The sequence below is a fragment of the Nicotiana tabacum genome, chromosome 16, assembly GCF_000715075.1.
Source record: "Nicotiana tabacum cultivar K326 chromosome 16, ASM71507v2, whole genome shotgun sequence".
NCBI lineage: Eukaryota > Viridiplantae > Streptophyta > Magnoliopsida > Solanales > Solanaceae > Nicotiana > Nicotiana tabacum.
This window is the reverse complement of record NC_134095.1, coordinates 86,403,113-86,418,452: the sequence shown is the minus strand read 5'-3', so window position 1 is coordinate 86,418,452 and position 15,340 is coordinate 86,403,113. Positions and strand designations below refer to the sequence as shown.

The 15,340-nt window shown below is 36.3% G+C and overlaps 1 pseudogene; it reads right to left on the bottom strand.

Annotated features, from left to right (window-relative positions):
- Positions 1-6,417: 6,417 nt before the first annotated feature.
- Positions 6,418-15,340, bottom strand: part of LOC107761830 (polyphenol oxidase E, chloroplastic-like) — a 149,579-nt pseudogene continuing 140,656 nt past the window's right edge.

Genomic DNA, 15,340 nt, shown 5'->3' with positions numbered 1-15,340 from the left:
TTTAGATACAAGTCTTCACCTATATGACTTATTTGACTAAATCTATATGAAGATCCTTGAAGGACTGAAAATGCCTGAAGCATATAATTCAAAGTCTTGAGAAATGTACTCGATCAAATTATAAAGATCTTTGTACGGTTTAAAGCAATCTGTGTGTGTGTGGTATAACCGCCTCAGTAAATATTTGCTGAAAGAAAGTTACATAAATTATATTATTTGTTCATGTATTTTTATAAAGAAAATGTCATCAGAATTTGTTACACTTGCTGTTTATGTTGGTGACATAAATTGGAACTCCAGAAGAGCTCCAAGAGGGTCTTAAAAATGCTTTTACATGGACAAAGTGTACCCATTAAGTACACCAATGGATATTCAATCACTTGAATTGAATAAGGATCCGTTCCAACTTCTAGAAGAGGATGAGGAGCTCCTTGGTCCTGAAATACTCTATCTCGGTGTAGATGGTGCACTTATTTATCTTGCTAATGCTAACAAAAGTGGTGCAGATCGTATTGGTAATGCAGATGCAGGTTATTTATCCGATACCCATAAAGCTCAATTTCAAACCGGCAAGCAGAGAGTGCATATGATTGAGATCGGTGATTCATTCGAGAAACATGTGGGTTGGAATGTGATAAAAGACCCACAATATTATACGGAGACAATGTTTCATGCATAGCACTATTAAAGGGAGGATTTATAAAAGGAGATAGAACGAAGAACATTTCACCAGAATTATTCGACACACACGATCTTTAGAAAAGTGGTGACATTGATGTGCAACAAATCCGTTCAAGTGATAATCTAGCAGGTTTATTCACTAAATCTTTGCCAACTTCAACTTTTGAGAAGATGATATACAAGATTGGAATGCAGAGACTCAAATATTTGAAACAAGGTTTTCATCAAGGGGAGTAAAATATGCGATGCACTCTTTTTCCCTTATTAAGGTTTTTTCCCATGGGGTTTTCCTTATAAGGTTTTTAATGAGACACCTAGCAATGCGTATTACTAAATATGTGTACTCTTTTTCCTTCACTAGGATTTTTTCCCACGTGGTTTTTCCTAGTAAGGTTTTAATGAGACACATTATCTTTTAATGAACATCCAAGGGGGAGTGTTATAAATATATTATATTATGGATGTTCATTTAGTACTCCGTTGTAAATAATCTTCCTGAAGAAGCTTATCCATATGGGACTCCACCGTAAATATGTTTATCTATTTAGTACTCTATTGGAAATAAGCTTCCTGAAGAAGCTTATCACTTCGGTACCCGGTTATGGATAAACATTACCCTAGGTAGAAGATTATCCATACCGGGTATAATAAGCTTATCCATTCAGTACTCCGTTATGGATAAACATTGCTCTCAGTAGAAGATTATCCATATCTGGTATAGTAGCAGCTTACACAGTAGCTTGCAGTAGCAGCTTACACAGCAGCTTCCTTTCTTCTATAAATAGAAGAGATTTCAGTTCATTATGTACATCAGCTTGCGTAGCAGCTTACATAGCAGCTTGCATAGTAGCTTACACAGCAGCTTGCGTAGCAGCTTACACAACAACTTCCTTTCTTCTATAAATAGAAGAGATTTCAGTTAATTATGTACATCAGTTTGAAGTTGAATAATATATCAGTTTCTCTATACTTGTCTTTACTTTATAGTCTTTATTTTATAACAGTGCATACAAGTTATTACAATAGTGAGAAATCTGAGCTATTAAAAGGGAAAGAATGACGTAAATACAAGTTATTAGGATAAAGAAAATGCGCAAAAGAAAAACAAGAATTATCATAATTGACCACAAAAAAGTACAAACTAGCAAAAAGTAAAAATACAATACAAAAAAGATGATTTTTACAAGCTTGTATGGATCACACTAATATTATTACACCAAAGAGTAGGAACGGGAGAAGAGAAGCAATCAATCTCTCGAAGCTCAACCCATGTGATTTCAGACGTTGCAGCAGCTAGTGATTGATATTCTGTCTCAGTGCTTGACCGGGAGAGAGCTCTTTGCTTCGGAGAGGCCCAAGAAATCTAGTGTGAGCCACGAATAAAATAGCAAATCCAGTAGTGGACCTACCATCATCGACGTCAATTGCCCAATCAAAATTACTATATATTATTCGAACCTAACTCTGATACCATATAAAAAACCTCTTCTATTTCTTAATTTTAAATGTGAGGTACGACAAATATATACTCAAAGAGCTCTTGAAAAACAAGTCTTCTAATTTTATAAGAATACAAATTTTATCTGTACATAGACTTTACAACAATATTTGAGTCTATCTTCTTCTATCCTAATCCATTAGATTACTCTTTACAGGTTGTATTCCTTTGTTTTGTTGTGATGACCCAAAAGGTCATCACTTATTTTAGAAATAAATTATGTGTTTCGAGGTTTTAAAAATTTCTTTCTGTCTTACTTCAATTTGCGTGTGCAATCCGGGCACGTAGCCGAAAAGCCATTATGTGAAAATCTGTGAAAAATGATGAATTTTGACTTTAAAATGAATTAAGTTGACTTCGGTCAACATTTTGGGTAAAGGGACCCGGACTCGTGATTGGACGGTCCCGGATGGTCCGTAGGAAAATATGGGACTTAGGTGTATGCTCGGAATCGAATTCGGAGGTCCCAAGCCCGAGAACTGAATTTTTGAAGAAAATTATTTTCTGGAATATTTATGAGTTTTTGAAAGTGAAATGTGTTTAAAGTTTGATGGTGTCAGGCTCGTATTTTGATTTCGGAGCCCGGTATAGGTCTTATATATGATTTGAGTCGAACCTGTGAAATTTAGTAAGAAACGGACTTGAAATGATATGAATCAGACCTTATTTGAGGCAATTGAAAAATTTGAAGTTCCTAAGAAATTTCATGATTTTGATGCTAAATTCATAGTTGTTGATGTTATTTTGGTGATTTGAATGCACGAGCGAGTCCGTATGATATTTTTAGGTTGGTGTGCATATTTGGTTTGGAGCCCTATGAATCTGACCTTATTTGAGGCAATTGAAAAATTTGAAGTTCCTAAGAAATTTCATGATTTTGATGCTAAATTCATGGTTGTTGATGTTATTTTGGTGATTTGAATGCACAAGCGAGTCCGTATGATATTTTTAGGTTGGTGTGCATATTTGGTTTGGAGCCCCGAGGGCTCGGGTGAGTTTTGGATTGGCCACGGGGTAAATTTTAGACTTGAGAAATTGCAGACTTCAACTGTTGCATTGCAGGCTTGCAGGCTTAGCATTTGCGAAGCCTGGCTCGCAAATGTGAAGGCTTTGTCGCAAACACGAACAATAGCCCAGGCCAGCTTACCACGCAAATGCGAGGGATTGATAACAAATGCGATCCCCCAGTTTTAGCCAGACGTCGCAAATGCGGCACATTGTTCGCAATTCCCACTTCGCAAATGCGAAAACTGCTTCGCAAATGTGAACTTAGCAGAAGTCTGGGTTCGCAATTGCTAACCCTGGTCGCAATTGCGACATCTGCAATTTTATAACTTAGCCAAAAATCTTTCATTTTTCGCTCTTTCAAAACCAAAACACTCTGAGGCAATTTTTCAAAGACAACTCTTCTTCGAAATCGATTGTAAATCATTTCTAACTTGTTTTCTTCAATCATTAACATCTTTTCACCTGATTTCAACTCAAAATCAATGATTTTCATGGGGGAAATTGGGTATTTTGGGTAGAACTTAGGTTTTTCAAAAATTGGGGATTTGGACCTCGATTTGAGCTCCGGTTTCAAAATAAATTATATATTTGGGTTCGTGGGGGAATGAGTAATCGGATTTTGGTTTGAACCTCGGGTTTTGATCATGTGGGCTCGGGGCGATTTTTGACTTTTTGGAAAACTTATTTTCATGCATTAGAATTGATTCATTTAGCATTTATTGATATAATTAAGTAACTTAAGCCTAGATACGAGCGAATTGGTAGTGGAACCAAGGGGTAAAACGATAGTTGAGACGTGAATTGTGTTCATGGCATCGAGGTAAGTGTTTGGTCTAACCTTAGCTTGAGGGATTAAGAGTCGTGTCTTATTTGCTACGTGTTAATTGTGGAGTACAACGTATAAGCATGGTGACGAGTATCTATACGTCAGTGTCAAGCATGCCTGCGAGTCTTGTATTGTAATTGTTATGACTCCGTTGTGGTTTATTGCGCTTCACATGTTATTATCATTATTCTTCCCTTGCCGGGATGTTATTATCATTATTGTTCCCTTGTCGGGATATTATTATCATTATTGTTCCCTTGCCGGGATGTTGTTATATTGCTCTTGTTCCCTTGCCTGGGATTTTTTGTGATTGTTGTTGATTTGTAAATGGGATCGGGTGGCACGCCACCACGAAAATATATGAATGGGAGCGGGTTGCACGCCTGCAACAAGACATGAACTGGGAGTAGGTTGCACGCCTGCAACAAGATATGTGAAATGGGAGCGGATTGCACGCCTGCACATGATATGTGAAATGGGAGCGGGTTGCACGCCTGCAACAAAATATGTGAAATGGGAGCGGGTTGCACGCCTGCAACAAGATATATGAAATGGGAGAGGGTTGCACTCTACAATGTGATATATGAAATGGGAACGAGTTGCATGCCTGCAACGAGACATGAGAAATGGGATCGGGTTGCACGCCTACAACGAGACACATGAAATGGGATCGGGTTGCACGCATGCAACAAGATGTAAAATGAAAGTGAATTCTGTATTTGTTTTCCTTATCCTTGTTAGTAATTGAATTTTAGTTTCTTTATATTCTCTTGATATTCTGTTGTTATCTGTCATTCCCCGAAGCATGTTTCCCCTGCCCAATTTTAATCATAATTATCTGCTTCTATTTCCGTTGTATATGATATAACTGCACAGATTTATTTGGTAGTCTGGTCCTAGCCTCGTCACTACTTCGCCGAGGTAAGACTAGGCACTTACCAGCAGATGGGGTCGGTTGTGCTGATACTACACTCTGCACTCTTTTGTGCAGATCCCAGTGTTGTAGACTTCGGACCGCAGTGAGGTTGCTGCCTTCAGTCCAACAGGCAACCCGAGGTAATCCTGCAAGGGTCCGCGGGCCTTGGCGCCCCCCCTATCTTTCCTTTATCCTGTTTCCTTTACTTATTTCAGAAATAGTGTATCTTTTATCTTTCAGACTTTGTATGTAGTATTCTTAGACCGTCTGTGAAACTGTGACACCAAGTTCTGGGTAGAGTTGTATTTAGACTTCCGCAGTTTGTATTAAGATAAATTATAAGATTTTGTCTTCCGCTTAATTATTTCCGCTATTTGCATGATATCTACTCATCACTGATAATGGTTTAAATCTGGAAAAGGTTTAGTAATTAGAATAATTTGGTTTGCCTAGCATTCACCAGTAGGCGCCATCACGACTCCCGAGAGTGGGAAATCCGGGTCTTGACATTTGCCTTTTCTATTATTGAGATAGAAATATTTGAGTGCAATCTTTATTTTATAGATAAAAATAAATTTTGCTAATTGTAAAACTATTATCACCAAATAAGGTATCATAAGCGCGCTCAACTTTGTAAGTTTCTTTGTAGTCTTTTTTACTATGTAAAACTCTAATATCATATAACTCTGAAGTACTAAAGTTATGCAAATCCATATTGTAAAGATAGGGAATTACAGTGTGGGACGAGACAAGTTTTTTGTTGCGCATAATCAAAATCAACATTTTTATATTTACTCCTATAAAAAGATAACTCTGAAATTCCATCCACTGTCTATCTAGAATGAAGAATCATACGTTGGTATCTTTCATGTTCGGTCCTTTTACTACATAAGCTTCAATTTTTCTCTTTTAATTTGTTTGAACTTTTTGAACTAATATTTTTTTCTTTTGTATTCTCTTTTGTGTGAAGGAAAGGATGAGCTATTTCAGTGCACTAGCATTTTTATGAAAAGCCACGACAATTATTCTATCATATAAACCTCTATCATCTTGTTGAAGTCTTGTACAATAAAAAATTTGTAGCTAATAATATTGAGGTTGGTATGATATTTTCATATTTTTCTAATCGTTTTTTCACTAACATCACTTTGTAGATAATTATATTTGGTGTTATAACTGCTTCTTCAGGTTGTTGTGCAGCTACTAGACGAGATATTCAATTGATGGTCAAGTTCAGATTTTTAGTCTTTATTTAAATGTTATCGCAATTAGGATAGAAAGACCACTTCCCATTGCATCATTTACTCATATTAATGATGCTATGTCTTTTTTTTTGTTCACTAAAACAGAGTATTCACTAAAACAAAGTATTCACTAGAAGGTTCAAATAGAGTATTCACTCTTATTCTTTACTACTAAAACAAAGTATTTAAGAGCTATGTTAGTACTATTTAACATCTCAACATTCAGCACACTAGCATGTATTTCTTATTTTCCTTTAATCTGAATATCTCCATGGGAGAAGGTTTCCAAGCATTGGTTCTTCACAATATTGTCCTTGCAAATCACCTTAGCCTTTCCAGCAAAAGCCCCTCTCTGATGTGTTTCTAAAAGGAGATTGGCTTGGTCCAAGTTCTTCACAATTAGTACCTTCGCTGAAGCAAAATAACGGAGGACTTCATTCATATTGTCCTCCGCAGTTGGACAGGGAAATGTAGGAGCCTGAACAGCAGGACCTGGATCAAGGGAGACAACATGTTGCTCAACCGGAACAGCACCATGGCGGAGCCTTTCTTCTTCAGCAGCTAACTCCTTATTCGCATTCACATATCTTCTAAACTGTTTGTATTCGCCAGTTTTGGAGGAGCCTTTCCCTTTGCCAATTGATATGTTGATTTGGAGTGTTTCTCATTGAATTATGTTCGAACCTAGCTCTGATACCATGTAAAATACCTTTTCTCTTTCATAAATTCAAATGTGAAGTACAACAAAATATATACACAAAGAGTTCTTGGAAAGCAAGTCTTTTAATATTATGAGAAATGCAGTTCATCTTTTTACATGGACTTTATAACAATACTGGTGCTTATCTCCTTCTATCTTAATCAACGAAGGTTATCATTTTGCAACATTGCATTTCTGTGCTTGTTTTGACTTTTCTATTATTGAAATAGAAATATGTTCCTGACAGAATTGTGTGGTATTCATAAGCTGATCTCCTTAGTTATTTGAAACTAGAAAATTCTATATGCTCTAATTTTTTCTTTTATTTAATGTAAGGCGGATGTACAATTTCTCTGCTTGAACAAGTTTATTGGAAAGGATATACACACACATGTGTGTTTGTGTGTGATCTATGGATAAACAAATACAACTAGACTTAATTTCATATTTACATCTTTATATGATGAATTTCGTAGAAGAAATATATTGCGCTGCAATTTCTGTGTTTGTTTTGCCTTTTGTGTTATTGAGGTAAAAATATTTGAGTGCAATACGTTTTTTGTAGTATATATAAATTTTGACTATCGTAAAAGGAAGTGGCCCGAAACTGTTATCCCCTGGATATGACATAAGAAGTCAGCTATTGAGTGAGTTTCCTTGAAGTCCTTTTTAATACGTACAACTCTATTGTTAGATAATCCTGATAATCCCAACTATTCTGTAGTTGTGCAGTACCATTTGAAGAACTAGGGAATTGCGGTGCGGGACGAGCCAAATTTGATGTTGCGCATCATCAAAATGAGCACTTGGATATTTATACAAAGAAAGCAGTTTTTGTCACGCCTCGAACCTGGGCCTGGACGTAACACGACACTCTGTGTCTGACAACATGTGACCGAGCGAACCAACTGGCTAGCTGAATCAACATGTGATATCATAACATACTAAATGCGGAAGATAAACTAACACATGCTGATATACTGAAAGTCTGAATGATATAAATCAAAGTACGGAAATACTAATACAAATTCTGAAACGTATTTGTAGCAAATATAGCTTAACATGAAAAACTGGAGACTCTGTCTAACTATTACTACAGTCTATGAAGCCTCTATTTAAGTACTCAAAACGCTAACTATCTGTAAATACTGAAAGGTTGTAAAGTAATGATAATGCCCCGAAAGAACTGGGGATCACCAAATAGCTAATACGAAAGTCCTAGCGCTCTGAATCGTCAACCTGTAAATCATTACATGCATTGTGAGATGCAGGCCCCGGGCTAAAGGGACGTCAGTACATTTGAATTGCATTGGTATGTAAAGCAACTGAAAGAAAGAATTATAATACTGAAACTGAAACTAAGCTGATAACTAAGAATTGATAATTGATAACTGAAATGATAACTATTAAAATTGAAACTGAAATGATAACTAATGACTGATAACGGATAACTGAACTGATAACTGGTAACTGAAATGATAACTGATAGCTAATAACTAAAATGTTAACTGATAACTGATAACTAAAATGATAACTGATATCTAAATTGAACAAAGGAAGTAAGGTTATGAATACTCCCTCTTCTGAATGATGAACAACCTGTTTATCTGAATATTAAACTGCGGCCTCAGGCCCAATATATATATATATATATATATATATATATATATATATGCAAAACTGCGGCCTCGGGCCCAAGTATACGTATACATAATTGCGGCATCAGGCCCAAAGATGCATAAAGCATTAACTGCGGCCTCAAGCCCAAATATAGGTATGCGACATTCAGGGATTTAAAATTAGGAATTGAGAATCATACTGCAATACATAATAGTGAAATACTAAATCACGCTGAGTTACATGATACTGGAATACTGGATCACACTGGGTTACATATACCGGAATATTGGATCACACTGAGTTACATAATACTGGAATATACTGAGTTACATAATACTTGAATACTGAATAGGACTAGAATGAGACATGTATTCTTGAACTGATTATGAACACTGAAACTTCAACTATTTATGATATGCTAAGTAAGTTAATGGAGACTTAGGGACATTAAACCCAAGTCTATATTGAATACGAACTGAGCTCACAACGTTCAGAATGAAAGTCATGAACGAGTTATGAAGCTAGAGAATAGAAGCTCTACAACTATTCAAGGAACTAGGCTTAACTATATTTCTGAGGCAATCGATACATCGTAGAAGAAATGTAGTGTAGGGAGAATCATTAACATTCCCAAATATAGAGAGTTAGCCTCACATACCTTAACTTCCTGCTCTTGAGCGTAATACAACATTCACCAACCCTTTCAACTTCAATCTATATTAATATAAGTCAAAGGGATTCCATATTAGTAATAATACTCATGTTTTGGTCACTTAGGTATTTTCTCAAACACTTGGCGGCATAAAGCTTCATAGTCCTTATTAATGTTGTTTCTACACCCAATATCCCATTCTCTTGCTCCTAAATAAATTTTAAAGTCTCAAATAGTTATAATCAACATTATTCTTTATCACCCTTAAGGTAAACAACACCATTAACCAATAATCAACAATCAATACCCCAAACCTATAACTGTTCATGCTTTTCTATCAAACCCATCAACTCATATCTCATGAACTAGAGTCTATAATCATTAATCCAATGCTATAATTAATTAGAGGATGAAGACATTACCTTTTTGAAGTACAATCCCCTTGCATTCGAGTTCTAGAGTTCCTTCTCTTAACAATGATGTCCCAATCAAATATCTAATGATATAGAGGGTTTAACCATGTTAATAAAATGTTGGAAAATTGAAATTATCTTAGAATCACCATTAGAACTTACCTTGGGTGGTGGAGGGACCTTTTAGGAGTTAGGTTTTTGAGAGCTTCCCTTTCTAGAGCAAGTTTTCATGTTTTGGGGCTGTGGGGGAAGAAATAGGGCTAAAAAAATGACTTCCCAAGTTGGCCACCGCGTCCCAGTTGGTGCGACCGCGGTCCTGACTGCGGTAAATCACTGGGACACTTCCTTTCCACCGTGGTCGCGGTAAAACGCGGCAAGACCGCGATGGTTAACACCATTCTATAAAATGGGCATAACTCTTTGCACAGAGCTCCGTTTGGGCTCCAAAATATATAGTTGGAAAGCTATTTAAAAGTCCTACAACTTTTATGCTTTGAGTTTTCCCAAATGTCTTACACATGTTCACTAAAACCTGCTAGAACACGGATCTTCTGCAAACTTAGTCGATTTTGTCAAATCTTATGCACCTCACTTTCCATCTTGATTTTGAAACAACTATTTTCACCCATAATCATCCCGATGGGACTTCACATATCAAAAATATATCCTTACTACTCCTTTAACTCATTCATACCTAAGTTGAATGTACGGTGTGTTACATTATCTCCCCCTTGGGATCATTCGTCCTCGAATGATTGTCCTGGCTGTAATTTCGGCTAACTCTGGACCTTAAATGGGTCTGGTGGAAACATGAACTTTCATAAATACTTGCATACTAAACTGAATGAATACATGACTATTGAACTTTTGAGATAGTGAACTAAATGACCACCACATTGACTGAATATTGGTCTGCCATGGATACGTAAATACTGAACTAACATGGATATATGAATATTAAGCTGGCACGAATATTCGAGTATTGAACTAACATCAATATTAGAGTACTAAGCTAGCATGAATGTCTAAGTATTGGACTAACATGAGTAGCTCAGTATTGAGCTGACATGAGTATCTGAGTACTGAATTGACATGAGTATCTGAGTACTGAACTGGCATAAGTATCTGAGTACTGAACTGACATGAGTATTTGAGTGCTGGAAACTTGAATGTTATAACATGACACATAAAAAACTGGTTGTACCACCGCTAACTCTGGTGGTAACTCCAACTCATAAGCTAATTGACTGATCATTCACAAAATTCTATATGACCCAACATAGCAGGGACTATGCTTCCCCTTCTTTTCAAATCTCATAACGCCTTTCACAGGCAAAACTTTCAGAAATAGCCAATCATCAACTTGAAACTCTAGGTCTCTATGTCGCACACTCGAATAGGACTTTTGGCGGCTCTGAGCCATCTTCAAACGCTCTTGAATCAACTTAACTTTCTCCATAGTCCGATAGACCAAATTTGGTCCCAACAACTCCGCTTCGCCAACTTCGGACCAACTAATTGGCAGTCTACACCTTCGCCCATAAAAATCATGCTTTCAAAATGAGCAAGATAATCCTATTATAGGGCCCATGTTTACCATTTCCACTCAAAATATGTGTGTTCTGTGATAAAACACTGGGCTTTCTGCTGCTCGACTTTCACTTACTAATAATTCGGATACTTGTCCATAAAGTCTACAATGTTCTTTTTCATGTCGTTCCACCAATAAATCTTCTTAAGACCATGATACTTATTGTGGTACCTGAGTAAATAGAATACTTGAAATTCTGGGCTTCTAGCATGATCTTACCTCTTTAAGTCCATCTATGTATGGAACACACAATCTGTCGTGGTACCTCAAAGCACTATCATCTCCCCCTTTCCGAAGCTATCATTTTATGCCTGTGAATCCCCTCTTTCAGCTACAACAAGTAGGTATCATCAACTATTTCTCCTTCACTTCGCCTACTAAGGGGGGGTGTGGATAAGTCATATTCTAGACAACAACTCTACTATCTTTGGAGTACGCAAATTGAACTCCTAGCTAGGCTAAGCGGTGAACTTCTTTCACCAGAGTTGTCTTATCTACCTCGATCATGAGTTTTACTTCCCACACTTGATTATCTTCTTAAGCACTTCCTGAAAACACTTATAAAATTGTTGTGAACTAAGTCTTTGACCAGTACTCCAAAGACCAGAGTCTCGTGCAATGGCACTACCCTCGTGACACATAAATAAGCATGATTTTATAGCTTTTTTGTGATCAGTTTATCATCAATAACTAAGCTCGGTGATCATTCTACTCACTTTGTGTTTCTTGCATATGCTAGACATAATCCCTGTGGTAATTATACAATTTTCCCTTATTACCGAACTAATTTTCTTTTCCATATCCCATGCTAACTATTCGAGTTTCAAATCTCTATCTAGACTTACTGATGGTCTTCACATCACCCCTTAGACCAAATGTCTTATACTTGCGGATCCTTCATTTTTTTTTGTTGGGGCCCAAATAAATTTCTTTGTTTTCTATAATTCTTTGCACTCTACGTCAATAACGACTCATCTTCCAACTAACTTCTGAGAAATCTCTCTTACTAGGAAAACTATATTACCTACATAAATGAAGAGCTAATGTATTCACAACTATCATACACAATCTTAATGATTTAACTTTGCTCACACTGTCAATCTTGGGAAGACCCCTTTTCGATAATTCTTAAAGTCAATTCTTCTGTAGTTTGCTCTCTCACTACCTAGCTGATTTCCCTTTCTTATAGTGTACTTCGAGTTTAACTTAAACTCTTTCGGTTCTAACACACGTTCGGTATTTCAAACTGTCATCCACTCACTAGAGTTAACCTGACTAAGTGAATCAAATTGTACCTCTACTAGCTCTGCTGAAAGTGCTAATTCAATGTATCTCCTCAAACATACTCACTATTTTGTTACTAACTACCTGCTAGAGTCATGTGTTCATGTTATGCTTTGAATAACTAAAGTGAAGCATAAGGTTATTCTAACTTCCCTCATCATCCGACCCTATTGTGGGGTCGTATACTATCCTTTTTTTGAACTATGTACATATATCACAATTAGGGAAAGTTCATATATCTTAAAAGAAATTGAAATATCTAACCCCCAAACTTTATATATACTTCAAAATCACTTCAGACTATAAACCTTCGGCCTAAATACATATTCATATCATTTTAAGGGGAACTGTCATGCCTTTTATCTCATAATAATAGCCATTTCTTATAGTAACTTACTAATGTGGTACTTCTAGTTCTGATTTGTATAAATCTGAACAACTTAAAATCATTCCCTAAAATCCAATGTTGCCTGCTCTTGGTTCTCATTTTGTACATCATATTATTCTTAGCTATATTTCCCTTAAGCTCTTTTCTGTCCAAAACTATAGTGACCAATGTTAGGGTCTGACATCTGAACTCTCATCATCCAACTTGTGGCTCCATTTCCAAGAATAAAATGAAGTTGCTATAGGAGGTAAAACACATATGAATACACTACCATGCACAAACTTATCTTTCAAAGTATACCATCATCTGATAAATCACTTCATGCGTCCTCCGGTGAGTATTGGTCTTAATCCAGACCTAAAATATGCAAAAGATTTTGCTATAACCACTATTACTTACATTTTCTTTTAGCACCCATAGGCATCCTTGTATACTCACCAGTTATAAGAATTTTGATACACTGAAAATTGGAGATCTGGTAACTGAATAACTAATAACTGGCATACTGAATAACCATAAACTTGCTAACTAAAAGACTGTATAACTTGTAGCTGAGTAAAACTGATGACCATAAAACATAATAACTGTTTTTGTACTTTTAAATAAGGTTATGCACTAATCTGTACTACTACCCATTGCATCCCACTTTTAACATCCTCTAAAGTCTCATATTTACCAACCTGTACTCCATGATTATACCCTAATGGGAAATTATTCTCTCTAGGAACTTACATTTCACCTGTCGTGCCCCCTTTTTCTCGCAAAATCGGGCTCATGACATTTGGGAGGACAACTCGTTCCGTTTTGGGAATTGGGTTTTGGAACTTGAAGAGTCGTTACCTAATGATTAAGTGCAATAGGACACTAAGAAGTGTTTGAGTTTGAAGAACCAGAGATTGGGTAAAGGCTAGAAATTATCTCGGGGGGAAGGTGTTAGGCACCCCTCAAGATCCACTAGTTTGGTTCCCGGCCATGTTACAATTGTGACTTCACATAATCAAGTAAGCAATCAAGGGCTCAAATAGAGGGGCTTGCATATAATATGGCAAATAAATTGAAAACTTTTGAGGAACAGTAAAGAGGGCAGAAATTTATGAAAGATTTAAGCAATTCTAAAGAAAGCAGATAAGGACAGGTAAAGGGATGGGGGTCCTAGGTTTATTATTAATATGGATCACGTCAATGCAATATCCAGTAATCATTCCTCAAAAGAGGATCTGCATGAGATATTAGCGCATCGGTCATCATCTTCATATCTACCCTTCCCAACCCGTCAAGGTATTAAGGCGCAGAATGGTATCATTGCTTATTGCATGCTATTACCCGCCCCGATCCTATCAGCCTCGGAGGCATTGAGACTACTAATCCTAAAGGGGAGGGAGTTGGGGCTTTTCTAGAGTTTTCAAAAGGATAAAAATCTAGGCGACAAGTAATAACAAATAGCAGTTAAAGGGGGAACAAATAGCAGTTAAGGCTCAAGTTGGCCTCCTCATTCAAAGCAGCAAATTATTTAGCATGACTTACAAGTACTGGTTATGGTCTGAATTAAATTAATGCGTATGATAGGCTGATTCATCACATATTTCTCAAATGAGGAGTCCGAATTAGCCTTGTCTAGATGTAGTTATCAAAGACTAATACAGTTAATTAATCACCTAATAGTCTGCCTAAGTGAGGCCTATAGACATGACATATAATAAAGCTATATTGATTTTAAGGAAAAAGTTTGTTGGTTTTATAAAAAAAGATCCGCAGACTTTAAGACTGGTTTTAGATTCAAAACGAGACTGGTTCAGTTGATTTATTCCTATAAGCATGATCTCTAAGTGTCATTGGTTTTTAAAAAAGTTACATAAATGCAAGAACCCTATAGCCATGATATCTAGAAGGGATTGGTTATTATTAAGCCTAAGATTGTTTGCATAACGGCGAGTATATGCAGAAGTGGAGAAAAACTTATAGGCATGTTTTATATATGCAGAACCTATAGGAATAATCTCTAAGATGCAGAACTTATAAGCATGTTTTCTAAAATGCAGAAATGCAAGACTTATAAGCATGTTTTCCAAATGCAGAACCTATAGGCATAATCTCTAAGATGCAGAACTTATAAGCATGTTTTCTAAAATGCAGAAATGCAGGACTTATAGGCATGTTTTCTAAATGCAGTAATGCAGAAGTTATAAAGACTTATAGGCAGGGTTTCTAAATGCATGATGAAACAATCTGATAGGCAGAATTTCTAAATACATAATGAAACAATCTTATAGGCAGAATTTCTAAATGTAGATATATAAACGAAAAAATGTTGTGATTGCAGAAATAGAACCTAAAGCATGATATCTACCCCATATGCATAACATGAGAGACCCTCCCCCATTTTTACGATACACCCCATAGTTATTACAAATTATTACAGACCCGAGTGAATCAGAAAGATAAGTAAAATTACATCAGAAGTTCCAGCTACATCTAAACAGCCTAATTCAGACTCGAAGTTCAACAATATGAGATAAACC